The 13,587-nt window shown below is 39.4% G+C and overlaps 1 pseudogene across 1 annotated transcript; it reads left to right on the forward strand.

Annotated features, from left to right (window-relative positions):
- Window positions 1-557: 557 nt before the first annotated feature.
- On the forward strand, window positions 558-5,394 carry LOC306662206 (transcription factor BTF3 homolog 4-like; annotated as a pseudogene). Its single transcript has 3 exons — window positions 558-641; window positions 3,497-3,571; window positions 4,927-5,394. The product of its transcript is annotated as a transcription factor BTF3 homolog 4-like (transcript).
- The last annotated feature ends 8,193 nt before the right edge of the window (window positions 5,395-13,587 follow it).

A 13,587-nucleotide genomic window follows, 5' to 3' on the forward strand; every position in this document is an offset into this window, starting at 1 on the left:
AATAATTCTGTGGGGCAGCTGGTATGATGATGACATTGTGGTCATGTTTTTTAAAGAATCATTGTCTTTTACATAAATATTCTAAAATATTTATGGATAAAATTATGACATCTGGGATTTGCTTCAAAATCATAAGTGAAGAGGAGAAGTAGGTAAGAGTATACATGATAAGATTGTCTCTGAGTTAATAATAAAGAGGAGGAGGAGGAGGAGGAGAAGAAGATAGTGTAGTAGTAGTTGAGTGGAGAAAAGAAATTTACCCAATGATATAAAAACCCAAATAACCAAGAACAGGAAACTGAATGAGATTAGTAGTCCCAAAATGATTCGGTGACCAAGGTGAAGAAAGTATGTTTGGAGAATGGTAGTAGCCAGAGGCAGCAGAAGCATTAAATAGGTATGTGGGTAGAGGTGGATATAAGACTGGAATGACACACTAGAGCTGCATGTGGAGAAGGTCATGTAAGGCATCTTAATTTCCTTAGTAAGCAACTGAGAGCCCCTTAATTTTGCTAAGCAGGGAATACCATGTGACTTGGGAAGATTCCTCTAGCAGCATGTGTCAGAATCATAGACCACTCATAGAAGGCCAATTTAAGCTGGACCTGTACCTTCAAGCTCCCAGCACATTACTATATCATGTAATAAGTTTAATGAGCCACAGATTTACCTAACCTGAGAAGGACTTTTTTTGAAGGCCATTCAGAGTATGGCCTTACCTTCTCAGCACAGCTGACCAAGTTTGAACTATCTCCAAGAAAGCTGCCTGTCACAGTTGACAGCAAGACTTAGCAAAATTTCCCCATAGAGAGCCAGAGAGCAAATGTTTCAGGCTTTGCTGTTCATGTGGTCTCTGTTGCAACTATTCAACTGGCCTAAAACCAACACTGATAAATGAAGGAATGTGTGTGTGTGTGTGTGTGTGTTGTGTGTGTGTGTGTGTGTATGTGTCTTTGCCACAGTTTGCCAAGGCTTACCTAGAGTTTGCAGCCTCTTCCCAAAGTCCAAGTGACCAATCCAGACACAACTCCTGTCCACCGACCAAGCCCCACCTATCAAGAAGAAGAAGGATCCTTCAGGTCTATCATCCCTCCAGGCCTGAGGATCCATCCCCCCACTGGAATACTTGCAGGACTAACTCTGCCTAAATAGTGAAAACTAAACCCATCAGGTACCCCACTGCTATTATGTTTGCTCACCACCCAAAACACAAGTCCTCCACACATCCATTCCCTTCCACTCTCTTTGCCTTGGCTCTTACTGTCCCCTCTATATAGAATACTCACCTCCCACTCAACTCACACACCACCTTATCAGAGAGAATTTCCCCAGACTAAAGAAACTCCTCCCTAGAACTATCTATCACAATCTCCTGTTTTTCCATTCTTCATAGCACCTACCATTATCTGAAATTATCTTATTTTTTATTGTCTTCTCCCACTAAAATATAAGTTCCTTGAAATTGGGAAATTTGTTGGTCTTGTTCATCAATGTATGTCCAGCCTAAATTATGTACTTAGCACATGCTTGCTGAACAATGAATGAATGTCTGATTTGCAAATTTCATTGTGTTCCTCCCCACATACCTATCTGTTCCATTCCCTCAAACTTCTCCAGGAGGCCCTATGAAAAGACTCCACACTATGCAAACTAGGCTCTTCCTTGAATGCCCTCTTTATCTCCATTCCTTGATGAAATCTGAGGGTATATGGCTTCCTGTGCCCCTCTCAAACAGATTGTTTTCTCATGTTCTGCACATCTCAGAGCCAGGCAATGCACCCCCTATCCCTCCTGATCTTACTTAAACACCTTCTCCCCACTCACTGGGTGAGCCCCTACTTACTTTATTATTCCTCTAGGAAACTTTTCCTAGTATTCCTAAATCCAGATTCCATGCCCCTCCTGGAATGTTCTCATGTATCCTGATCTCCACATATGAAAGCATTTTTCACACTGTACTGCAACTATTGGCTTCATCATCTTTGTCTTCCTTCATCCCCACCTGCTACACTAGACCAAAGAAGGAACTTATCCTAGTGCCTGCAGATAACAGGTTGCTAGTAGATATGTATTAAGTGAAAGAATGCATACATTATTCCAACAGGAAGAGAGACTGAATATTGTGAGACCCAATAGGAAGCCACTGTCACAGAACCAGTGAAAAGTAGTAAAGACTTAGATTTGGGTCGCAGTGGAGATGAAACAGAGGACTGGACCTGATACCCCATAATTGTCCACAACTTACAGCCTTTCTCCAGAGTTCTCTTCCCCTCTCCTTGGTTTTTCCATCTAACCAGATGCCACCAACATTCACCCCAGCTACTGAAGGTTAGAAACCTGGGAGGCTTCAGCCCTTATCCCATCCCATCTGACCAAAAACCAACATCTGTCATCTCAACCTCCACTCCTTTTCATTTCTACTGTTCCCACCTCATTCAGACTACCACCACCTCTCACTCTACCTATCTCAAGCAAATTTCAAATGACCATCAGTTTTCAGACCTGCCCTTCCTACAATCACAACCACCATGACTGCCCCAGAATAAACCTAGGATTTTTTTCCTACATAATTTCCCAGTAAATTATAGACAAATCATTATAGAGGCATGTGAAGTTTTCAACTGGTTTTAGAATGTGCTTGACTTTTGATACTAGTTTAAGATAACCAGGTACATTTCAGCCAGGATGAAGTCCTAGCCCATATACATGCTAGTCCTTCTGACATAAAATGCAGGGATTTGACTGGTCTCACTGCCATCCAGAACCATACTTCCATCAGTAAGTTTCCTGATAAATTGCACTCCCAATAAATTGCCAGGTCTGTCTGCCTTTCTTTCTTTGGTCTGTCTCATGGCACGTTGGGGCCACTCCTTATACACTAGGGCTGCACTGTTCAAGAACAGTGCTATTTCCATAATCCTTTAGTGATTTTCCATTACTTCATGGCTCTTCTAATTCATATCAGTCAAGGACAGCCCTCCATGCTCCAAGGACAGACCTCCATGCTCCATTAACTCCGTGAGACTCTTCTCTTGCCCCCTCCCCAGCACCCTTGAATAAGCTTGAGTCCACTACATAGTATCATGCTCACCTTGACTTTCCTGCCTGGGATGCATTTCCTGGTCTTTTACACTGAGGGAAAACTACTATCTTTCAAGATGAAGTTCCTCCTTGGGGCAATTTTTTTACTTCCTTGGGCCTCTAGACCCTGAAAGGCCTCCTACCGTAGGACCTCACCCCACCACATGGCACTTTACTGTTACCATGGCTGTCTCATTCTTTTAGATCATGAGTTTTTCCAACACAGATACACATAGCTTGTATCACCAGTGCCCAGCAGAGAATCTCACACATAGTGGGCACTCAGTAATCACTGAAAAAAAACGATTGTAATCCTAGATAACACTGAGGTTAGAGCTGAGGCAGGGAAATAATCTGCTGCCCCTCTACTGGCAATGTGGGGCATGGTCAGACAGACATCTCCCCCCCTTGCCAGGAAGAAATCAAGACAGAAAATGGAGCTGGGGGCACTGACAAGGTGTCTAAAGACACAAATTGGTCTGAGATATTGGTGAGATACCTTTGTCAGCTCTAGACCATTACCGTGTCCCGTGAGGGCAGAAGCCAGCTCTGTGCTTCAAAGGGTATGTGGGGTCTATCTTCCTGCACTAACCTATCAACTCTTTGGATTATATCATTTTTCCTCACTATATCTTATTGTCATTGTTACTACCACTACTTTCATTTACTTATGTATATAATCACTAATGTTTTCTTCCATTGTTATAAACCATGTTTGCTCTTGTGTGAAAAAAAAAAAAAAAAAAAACTCTGAATGTAACTGCTAGTTTTTCCTGGTTTTAATTCAGCTTCTTACTGGTAGGAGGTTACCTCTGATGTTCCAAGTTTCTCCACTTTCTGCTGAACTCCAAATATCAGTTAGGATCCCTCCACTTCCAAACTTTCCCACTGCTTCAGCACAAGTCATATGATAGCCTGTGCCCTCTGCTGGCAAGAAGCAGCATTACCTCAGCTCCTCTTATAGACCTAATTGTCCATTTCTTGACATGGAGAAAGTTGTCTAAAATCTAAATAGGAAACAATTTGGGAAGAACTGAAACAGAGATTGGAGTGACATTCACAGAGATAAAGCCTCTTCTCAGCTAAGATAGACTTGCCTATTGTTCACCTTTGCATATATTAATCTCTATATCATAGGCACTTGTAAACATTAGATGTCTACTGACAAATGAAGACCGAGCACACAAAAAAAAGCAAAAGTGGCTGGATGCCATGGCCCGCCTGTAATCCAGCTACTTAGGAGACTGAGCCAGCAGGATCATAAATTTGAGGCCAGCCTGGACAACTTAGTAAGATTCTGTCTCAAAATAATAAATTTAAGGGCTGGGGATGTAGCTCAGTGGTAGAGGGCTCCTGGGTTCAATTCCCAATCACCAAAAAAAAAAAAGGCAGCAAAAGAGACCATCTTCTCATAATGTAAATAGTTAGAGCCACCTGACAAGTTTGGCCCTTAAATTTAGAAATCCACCACATTAGGCCGGAAATACCCTTTCCAATTAAACAAATAATCTCTCCTGGGCTTCCAAAGACGCTTTTTCGTATCTCTTACTTATTTCAATCCCACTCATTCCTTCCCCTAAGAAATTTACTGAACAATTATTAGAATGGCACCACAGATGTTGTCATACAAAACAACACCTGTCCTCCAGTGATTATAATAATTTGGGTGAGACACTGAACAAACGAGGAAAGTTTGCTTCCTGTCCCCAAGAAGTCTGTGATCTCATCCCTCTAGCTACCATCTTGCATCCCTGCATGGGTGTGCCCAACAGTTGGTCTGCTCTTCTTGAGTGCCAACTCTAGTCCCTGCCACACAGTCCCATCTGCACTTTGATAAAATGAAAGACTATCATGAACCAGAAACTCACCAAACTGCAGGCAAAAGTGCACAGTGGTAGAAAGGAACTGCTTGCAGAATGAAGGTGGTTCACAGAAGTTACAGATGATTAAAAAAAAACTTTTAGTTCTTCTTAAAGAGGTTAAGGGTAAACACTATCTCTGGTACTGAGGAGGTGAATATTTTACAAACCAAGGCACGGTGTCACTTTAACAACCCTAAAGTTGAAGCATCTATGTCAAAAAACTGTCACCATTACAGAGCACACTGAGACAAAAGCATCTGACAGAGTTGCTACCCAGCATCTTAAACCAGCTTGGTGCAGACAGTCTGACTAGTTTAGCAGAGTAGCTGAAGCTGCACCCAAACAATCTGTGGATGGAAAAGTACCTCTTGTTCCTGGAGAGGATGATGATGATGAAGACACAGATCTCATGGAGCATTTTGATGAGGCTTCTAAGAATGAAGCAAATTGAATTGAGTCAATTTCTGAAGATAAAACTTGAAGTTCTTGGGAGCTGTTATTTACATTATGATAAATAGTTTTAAATTTGTTTTATTTATGAATCTAATAAAATATAGATCTCTAATATTTTAAGCCCCTTAGCAATGAACTATTTTCAGGTTTTCTTTTATACACAATTCATTCTTTGCAGCTAATTAAGCTGAAGATACCTGGGACTAAAGTTTGAAATAAAGGTTAATATAGTTCTCTGCCTAGATAGAGAGAGAAGTTTGTGACCTCACTAGAAGGCATCCATCCCACACTTAATTCTCTAGAATTAGAGATCTGTGTAGGAACATGCATCATGAAATATTGAATTGGCAATCAATGAATACTGAAAATGTGCAGCATATAAAACAAGTGCACTTAATTAGGTGAGGCTATTGGCAGGTTTCTGAAGGTGACTGCATTGAACATCCTTAGAGTAAGTAAAAGTAGGAAAGAGAATGGAAAATTTATTGTCCAGTGGTTTGGGAGATATCCTGGGTTCCCCAGGCCTAGAGTCTTGGACAGAGGTTACAGGTTAGAGGGACATGGGTGTGAAGTGGTGAGTCACCCAACCCGTTCTCACTGTTGAGAGATGTGCCACCAAGGCAGGAGCAGAATAGAACACAACTGCTCTACCTTTCCAGATCCCAAACAGCATACTTAGCTTTCTATGCAAAAGGCCCTCCTCCAACAAACTCCATGCCTTGAAAGGTGGAGAATGATGGATAAAGTTCTGGTAAACTAGACCAAAGTGTTACCCAGGATGACAGCACCATCTCAGGTCATCAGTGAGGCAAGCACCAATTATAAGATTGAGATACAGGACATGCTGGGTACCAGAGGGATGAGGTGATCCTGGCTCTGATTCCCCAACCCTCGTTAATCCCCTGGGTTCAGGGAACTGTGTAATACCATTCTAACATACCAAACAGCATGCCAAATTTGTCTGCCCATCAGAACAGAGAGGAAGGGGCAGAAGAGTTGTTTTCCCCAAGGCTTATATCTTCCCTGTCCAGTCACCTCCATATTCTTATGAACCATTTAAGCACTCCAACAGTTAAGTGTGTTCTTACCATCACATTGACCAATGTTTGATTTGAGCAAGAACTTCTCAAAAGAGGCTATCCAAGATAGCCAATATGAAAGTATTCAGTTGCAGTAACTATCAAAAAATACAGATTACATGGTACTACATACACCAGATGAGCTAACATTAAAAGGACTGACAATACTATGTTTTGTAAGAAAGTGAAGCAACTAGAATATTCTCACATTTCTGGGTTGGAGTTTAACTTGATACCACCTCTTTGGAAAATTGTCAGTATCTACTACAGCTAAATAGAAAGAAACCTCATGACCTAGCAATTCCATTTATTTGGTATATATCAAACTGAAATTAACATTCACGTCCATAAAAGTCATGTACCAGAATTGCTCAGAAAAGTTTCTTTATTCATAATAGTCAAAAACTAGAAACAACTTTACATCAACAACAGAATGAAGGCAGTGTGGTATATTTAGACTATGGAATATTATAAAACAATGGGCAAGGTGCAGTTGGGCAGGCCTGTAAACACAGTGTCTCAGGAGACTGAGGCAAGAGGATCACAAGTTTGAGGCCAGCCTGGGAAATCTGCAAGACTCTTTCTCAAAATAAATTCTAAAAGGGCTGGGGATATAGTTCAGTTGTAGAGTGTTCCTGGGTTTAATTCCCAGTACCACCAAAAAAAAAATGAAAGGTAAGGAACTATTCCCATATACAATAAAATGGATGAATTCCACAAACACAATATGGAAAAGGCCAATCACAAAATGTACATACGAATTCTTTAAATGATGGAAACAAAAGTAATTTAGTATGACACAGGTCAGAATAGTGGTTACTCTCAGAGTTGAATGTCAACTGGAAGGAACATGCAAAGCCTGTTGGGATGCTGAAAACTTCTACATCTGGATGTGCATAGTAAGTTTGGGGGTATGTAAGAATTTATCAAACTATACATTTAAGACTTATATAATATCCTTTTTTCTTTCTTTTGGTGTGGTATTGAACCCAGCACATATTCTACCACCGAGTATCCCCAACCCTTATGTGATATTTTTTAAGTAAATAGATATTTATTATCTTTGTTCAAGATCTTTTTTTTTTTTTTTTGAGGGGGGGTGGTTTACTGGGATTGAACTCAGAGACACTCAACTACTGAGCCACATCCCCAGCCTTATTTTGTATTTTTACTTAGAGACCAGGTCTCACTGAGTTGCTTAATGCATCGCTTTTACTGAGGCTGGGTTTGAAGTCACAATCCTCCTGCCTCAGCCTCCGGAGCCGCTGGGATTACAGACATGCACCACCACCCACACCCAGCTCAAGATCTTTTCAAGTTCTAGGTCTTTATGAAGCCTTCCCCAGGATAATCTGTGTTAGTAAGATATCTGTTGCTGTAATAAAACACCTGGAATAAATAAGTTAAAAGGAGGAAAGATTTATTTTGGCTCATAGTTTCAATCTAATGGTTGCTTGGACCTACTGCTTTCGGGTCCACGGTAGGAAGAAGATCATGGCAGACATGTGTGGTAGATATAAACTGCTCATGTTACAGTAGCCTAGGAAGCAGAGAAAGAGAGGAAGAGGCCAGGGTCCCAACATCCCCTTTGAGAGCATACCCCTAATGACCTAACTTCTTCCACTAGGACCCCACCTCCTAAATGTTCCACCACCTCTCAATATTGTACAGGCTGAAGACCAAGCCATTAGCATATGGGTCTTTGGGGAATGTTTAAAACCCTAACCATATCAAAACAAAACAACCATAACATTTCCCTTAGTAAATGCTGCCATTCTGCACTTTGAAAACTGTGGCACACTGGTTAGCCCTCATTTTGCCCTAATTCCCTGTATGCACAAGCTCCTTAAAGGGAATTAATTCCTTTGTAGACACTGTGAGCCCCACAGCTTCTCGCATTAACCTAGGTACCTAGCAGGCGCTCAATAAATAACTTTACATTAACTGATCATTTACAATAAGTGGAGCAAACTTTGAGGACAGGGGCTAAGGGATGTTCTCCATCATTCTTTTCCTTCCCATGGGAAAGAATAGAGAGGATGTTTGAGGTGTTAACTAATCAATCAATGAAGCCTATGGCAAATCAAGAGTCCCTTTAATAAACATTTTTAAAATTTTAAAAAGATATCCCTTTTTAATCAAAGGTAAAAGTCTATGCAGGAATAAATCTGGTCTTTCCAGGGAGGGAAGAGGGGAAATATTGGAGAATGATACCAGCCAAATTACATTGTTATACTGTGTGCATATACAAATATGTTACAACAAATCCCACCATTATGTGCAGTTATAATGAACCAATAAAAAATAAGTGGAAAAAAAATCAGGTCTGCCGAGGAATCTATATGAGTATCCCCACCCTTTTTTCCAGAAAACTTTCTCCCTATGGGGAAATTAAAGGTGAAGAAGTAAACCCAAAGAAATACCGGAAAACTATAATCCACCCAGAGGAGGCTACTTGAGGCACAGAAGGGCTACTTAACGTGATCCATTTGTGGAGCCCATGTGAAGGGTTAAACTCAGAAATGCTCTAATATGCATTTTTAGCTAAATGCTGAAAGAATAAGTATTAAAGTCAATATTTAGCCAGGCATGGTAACACACGCTGATAACCCAGCTGCTTGGGAGGCTGAGGAAGGAAGATTTTGAGTTCAAAGCCAGCCTCAGCAACTTAGCCATGCCCTAAGCAACTTAGTGAGACCCTGTCTCTAAATAAAGTATAATAAAGGACTGGGTATGTGGCTCAGTGATTAACACCCCTGGGTTCAATCTTCAATACCAAAAAAATAATAAAGTCAGTATTTGACTAAAACTATGACCAACACAGAATAAATTTCTGGGATACAAGAATAAACTTGAAGTCTCATTAAAAATTTTATTACTCTTACAGTTCAAACATTTTAAAATGCTAGCAGACCAATCATAGAACTTTGACATCAACTGGTCATTGATACTGAAGGAATAATAATTTCTTAATTTATCAGTAGAGAGAGCTACTGAGTTAGCTGCTCCTGTGGTCTCTACAATGGACATTTATATGATATGTTCATATTTATATACATGTTATGTTTGTTACATTTATATTACATTACTTTCAACAGAGGATGGAGGGTAAGATTTCATTTTTCCTAAAAGAAAATCTTTTTTCTAATTACTCTAATTAATAATGACAATAATATAGACAAACATCTGATACTTGATCATTCACAAATATGAAGAAATTAGAATACTGAAATAGGCATTTGGTGACTTAACCCTCTAAATAAAAAGGCCAAGGCAATTTCAGTGCATCCATAGATATAATAGGATGAAGACTAGCTACATTTTACTTTTCTAAGAGCAAAACAAAAATATATATTTATATGAAGCATGAAATCCAATTTTATTAAAAAAAAAAGAAGGGGAAAAAACTTTCAACATGACAACCACCAAATATCCTGTTGCCCTCCCCTCAAAATAAGACAATGGTGGGGCCAAAGGAATTGTTAAAACCAAGTCCTTACCTTCAAAGGCTCCCATTCTCACTGGAAAGACAAATTATCAGTTCACAGTTACCTTAAGTTACCTTAGATAGTCAAGTTCCAAATCCAGTATTAAAGAATAGAAAGTACCCATGTGATTTAACATATAAAGAGAAGCACTTCTCCAGAGTTGACAAAACAAAAAACTGACCAGGGGCTCTCACCCTCAGGGCTAGAGACCTCCACATCTTCAACTCCATATTCAAATTCCAGCAATCAATAGGCTTTATAAAACATGCCACACATACAGATTACCATTTGCGTACTGACTATGCATCACACTATTTTAAGTATTTCTCCCATGAATAACTAGGCAATCATCAACAAATTTTTAAAATCCTAATAATCATGTGGTATCATGATGGCCATTTTAGAGATGAGGAAAACTTGCCCCAAAAGTCATGATTTGTTCAATGATGAAGATCAGATTGAACCTAGATAAACCCAATGGAGAACCTGGGCAAGAATCTGAACCACATGAACCAATCCAGCGTCTGCATAAAAACTTTACACGGTTTTCCACTATGTGCAGACTTCACACAGGCACATATTTTATTTGATTTGGGGAGCATGGGGGTGTGCTGGGGATGGAATTCAGGGCCTGATGCATGCCAAGGACCCAGTCTACCCCTGAGCTACATTCCAGCCCTGGACAACTATTATTTTAAAACTATATGAAAATCGAGTCCAGCACAGTGGCACATGCCTGTAATCCCACTGGCTCAGGAGACTGAGGTAGGAGGATGGTGAGTTCAAAGCCAGCCTCAGCAACAGGGAGACACTAAAAAGCTCAGTGAGACCCTTGCCTCTTCAACAAATGGTGCTGGGAAACTGGAAATCCATATGCAGCAGAATGAAACTAAACCCCTATCTCTCACCCTGCACAAAACTCAACTCAAAATGGATCAAGGACTCTGGAATCAGACCAGAGACCCTGCATCTTATAGAAGAAAAAGTAGGTCCAAATCTTCAACATGTCAGCTTAGGATCAGACTTCCTTAACAGGACTCCCATAGCATAAGAAATAAAAGCAAGAATCAATAACTGGGACAGATTCAAACTAAAAAACTTTCTCTCAGCAAAGGAAGCTATCAGCAATGTGAAGAGAGAGCCTACAGATTGGGAGAAAATCTTTGCCATTCATACTTCAGATAGAGCACTAATTTCCAGAATCTATAAAGAACTCAAAAAACTCTACACCAAGAATACAAATAATCCAATCAACAAATGGGCTAAGGAAATCAACAGACACTTCACAGAAGAAGATGTACAAGCAATCAATAGATATATGAAAAAATGTTCAACATCTCTAGTAATAAGAGAAATGCAAATCAAAACTACCCTCAGATTCCATCTCACCCCAATTAGAATGGCGATTATCAAGAATACAAGCAACAATAGGTGTTGGAGAGGATGTGGGGAAAAAGGCACACCTCATACATTGCTAGTGGGTTACAAATTAGTGCAGGCACTCTGGAAAGCAGTGTGGAGGATTCCTTATAAAACTTGTAATTGAACTACCATTTGACCCAGCTATCCCACTCCTTGTCCTATACCCAATGGACTTAAAATCAGCATACTACAATGATGCAGCCCCATCAATGTTCATAGGTACTCAATGCACAGTAGCTAGATTGTGAAACCAACCTAGACACCCTTCAATTAATGAATGGATAAAGCAAATCTGGTATATATACAAAATGGAATATTACTCAACCATAAGGAAGAATAAAATTACAGCATTTGCAGGTAAATGGATGCAATTGGAGAATATCATGCTAAGTGAGCTAAGCCAATCTCAAAAAACAAAGGATGAATTATCTCGCTGATAAGCGGATGATGATACATAATGGGGGGTGGGAGGGAGGCAAGAATGGAGGAAGGGGGGGACTGTATAGAGGGGTGGGAGGGGGGGAGGAAAAAATAACAGAATGAATCAAACACATTACCCTATGTAAATGTATGATTACCCAAACGGTATACCTCTACCTTCATGTACAGAGAAACAAGATGTACCCCATTTGTTCACAATAAAAATAAATTTTTTAAAAAACTATTCTTTTATTTTAGTGATATACATTAATTTATTTGAATAAAATGTATTGAATATCAAAATATTAAAAATATTAGAACTTTGGGAAAAAAAAAGAGACCCTGTCTCTAAATAAAAATACAAAATGGGGCTGGGGATGTGGCTCAGGGGTTGAGTGTCCCTGGTACCAAAAAAAAGGAGCTATAATCATAGATAAATGTTGTAGTAGCTCTTTTGGTCAGCATAATTTGTTTTCTTAGTCAACAGACACAAAAGGTACCAAGAAATTATGTAAGAGTCTTTAAAATTTTTTGACAGTACATTTTTTATACAAATTATGTTCTTTTACTTTGGGTGGTAGATTCTCAAGTTTCATTGTAGTAGTATGCTATACAACATGTGTGTGAATACGTGTATACACATTCATCTTCAATTCTTTTAAATGATTCAGATATTATATAATTTTTTTAAATATTTAAGTGAACTGGCAGCCTAAGGCCAAAATATCAACTGTAAAAAATAAGAGATCTTCATGTGAGAACAAGGATCCAGAATTAGGAACATAGCTAAGTGAGCTCAGAGAGGTTCATTCTGCAATAACAAAGCTGCCATCTACAGAGTTAAGGAAGATGACCAAAAGTGCACCCTTTGAGCTGGGGGCTCACTTACTTAGCATGCATAAGGCCTTGGGTTTTGATGCCCAGTACTGAAAAGGGAGGGAAAATGTGTGCTCTCTGCCTCTTGTGAAAAGGGGAAATTTTGGAAGAATTTTCAGTAATATCAGTAAACATTTTTAATGAAAATATTAATTTAAGTGAGCTAGAAAAGGGGTGAGGAGGAAGAGAACTGAAAATAAAACACCTGTGCAGTTCCTACAATATGTGAAAGTTTTATGATCAAAAAATTATAACATAAACAACAGGAAAAATTCTAGAATTAATAAAAGTCTCACTCTAGCATTCAAGACCCCAATGTGTGCAGCTCCCTCATTACTCCTACACTGCATGGAGGTGGCTTGCTTACTGAAACCTTGCCCTCATGCCCTTGCACCCCCTCTTCCCTCTCCTGATCTGTCTCCTCAATCCTTTGTCCTCTTCACCCATCTTAGCACATTCACATTACAATAATGATCATTTTTTATTAACCCTTTCTTTGGAGGCAAGCACTGTGCTAGATACTAAAAATATGTTCCCTCTGAACCATTAAATCACCCTCACTTTTGGACGTTCCGATCTCCCTTTTAGACAAGAAATTAAGGCTTGAAGATTAAGTAATCTGCCCTAATTGAAATAGCTGACAAGTGAGTGACCCAGTTTGCTCTTTACTCCAAACCACATGCTCTTTCCACCTTATTTATTTATTTATTTATTTATTTATTTATTTATTTATTTATTTATTTATTTATTTAGTACCAGGGATAAACCCAGAGGTTTTTAACTACTCGATCACATCTCCAGCCCTTTTTATTTTTACAACAAAGTCTAGCTAAGTTGCTTAGGGCCTAAGTTGTTGAAGCTGGTTTTGAATATATAATCCTCCTCCCTCAGCCTTTCAAGTAGCCT

This window comes from Sciurus vulgaris (assembly GCF_902686455.1).
Source record: "Sciurus vulgaris genome assembly, chromosome: 5".
NCBI lineage: Eukaryota > Metazoa > Chordata > Mammalia > Rodentia > Sciuridae > Sciurus > Sciurus vulgaris.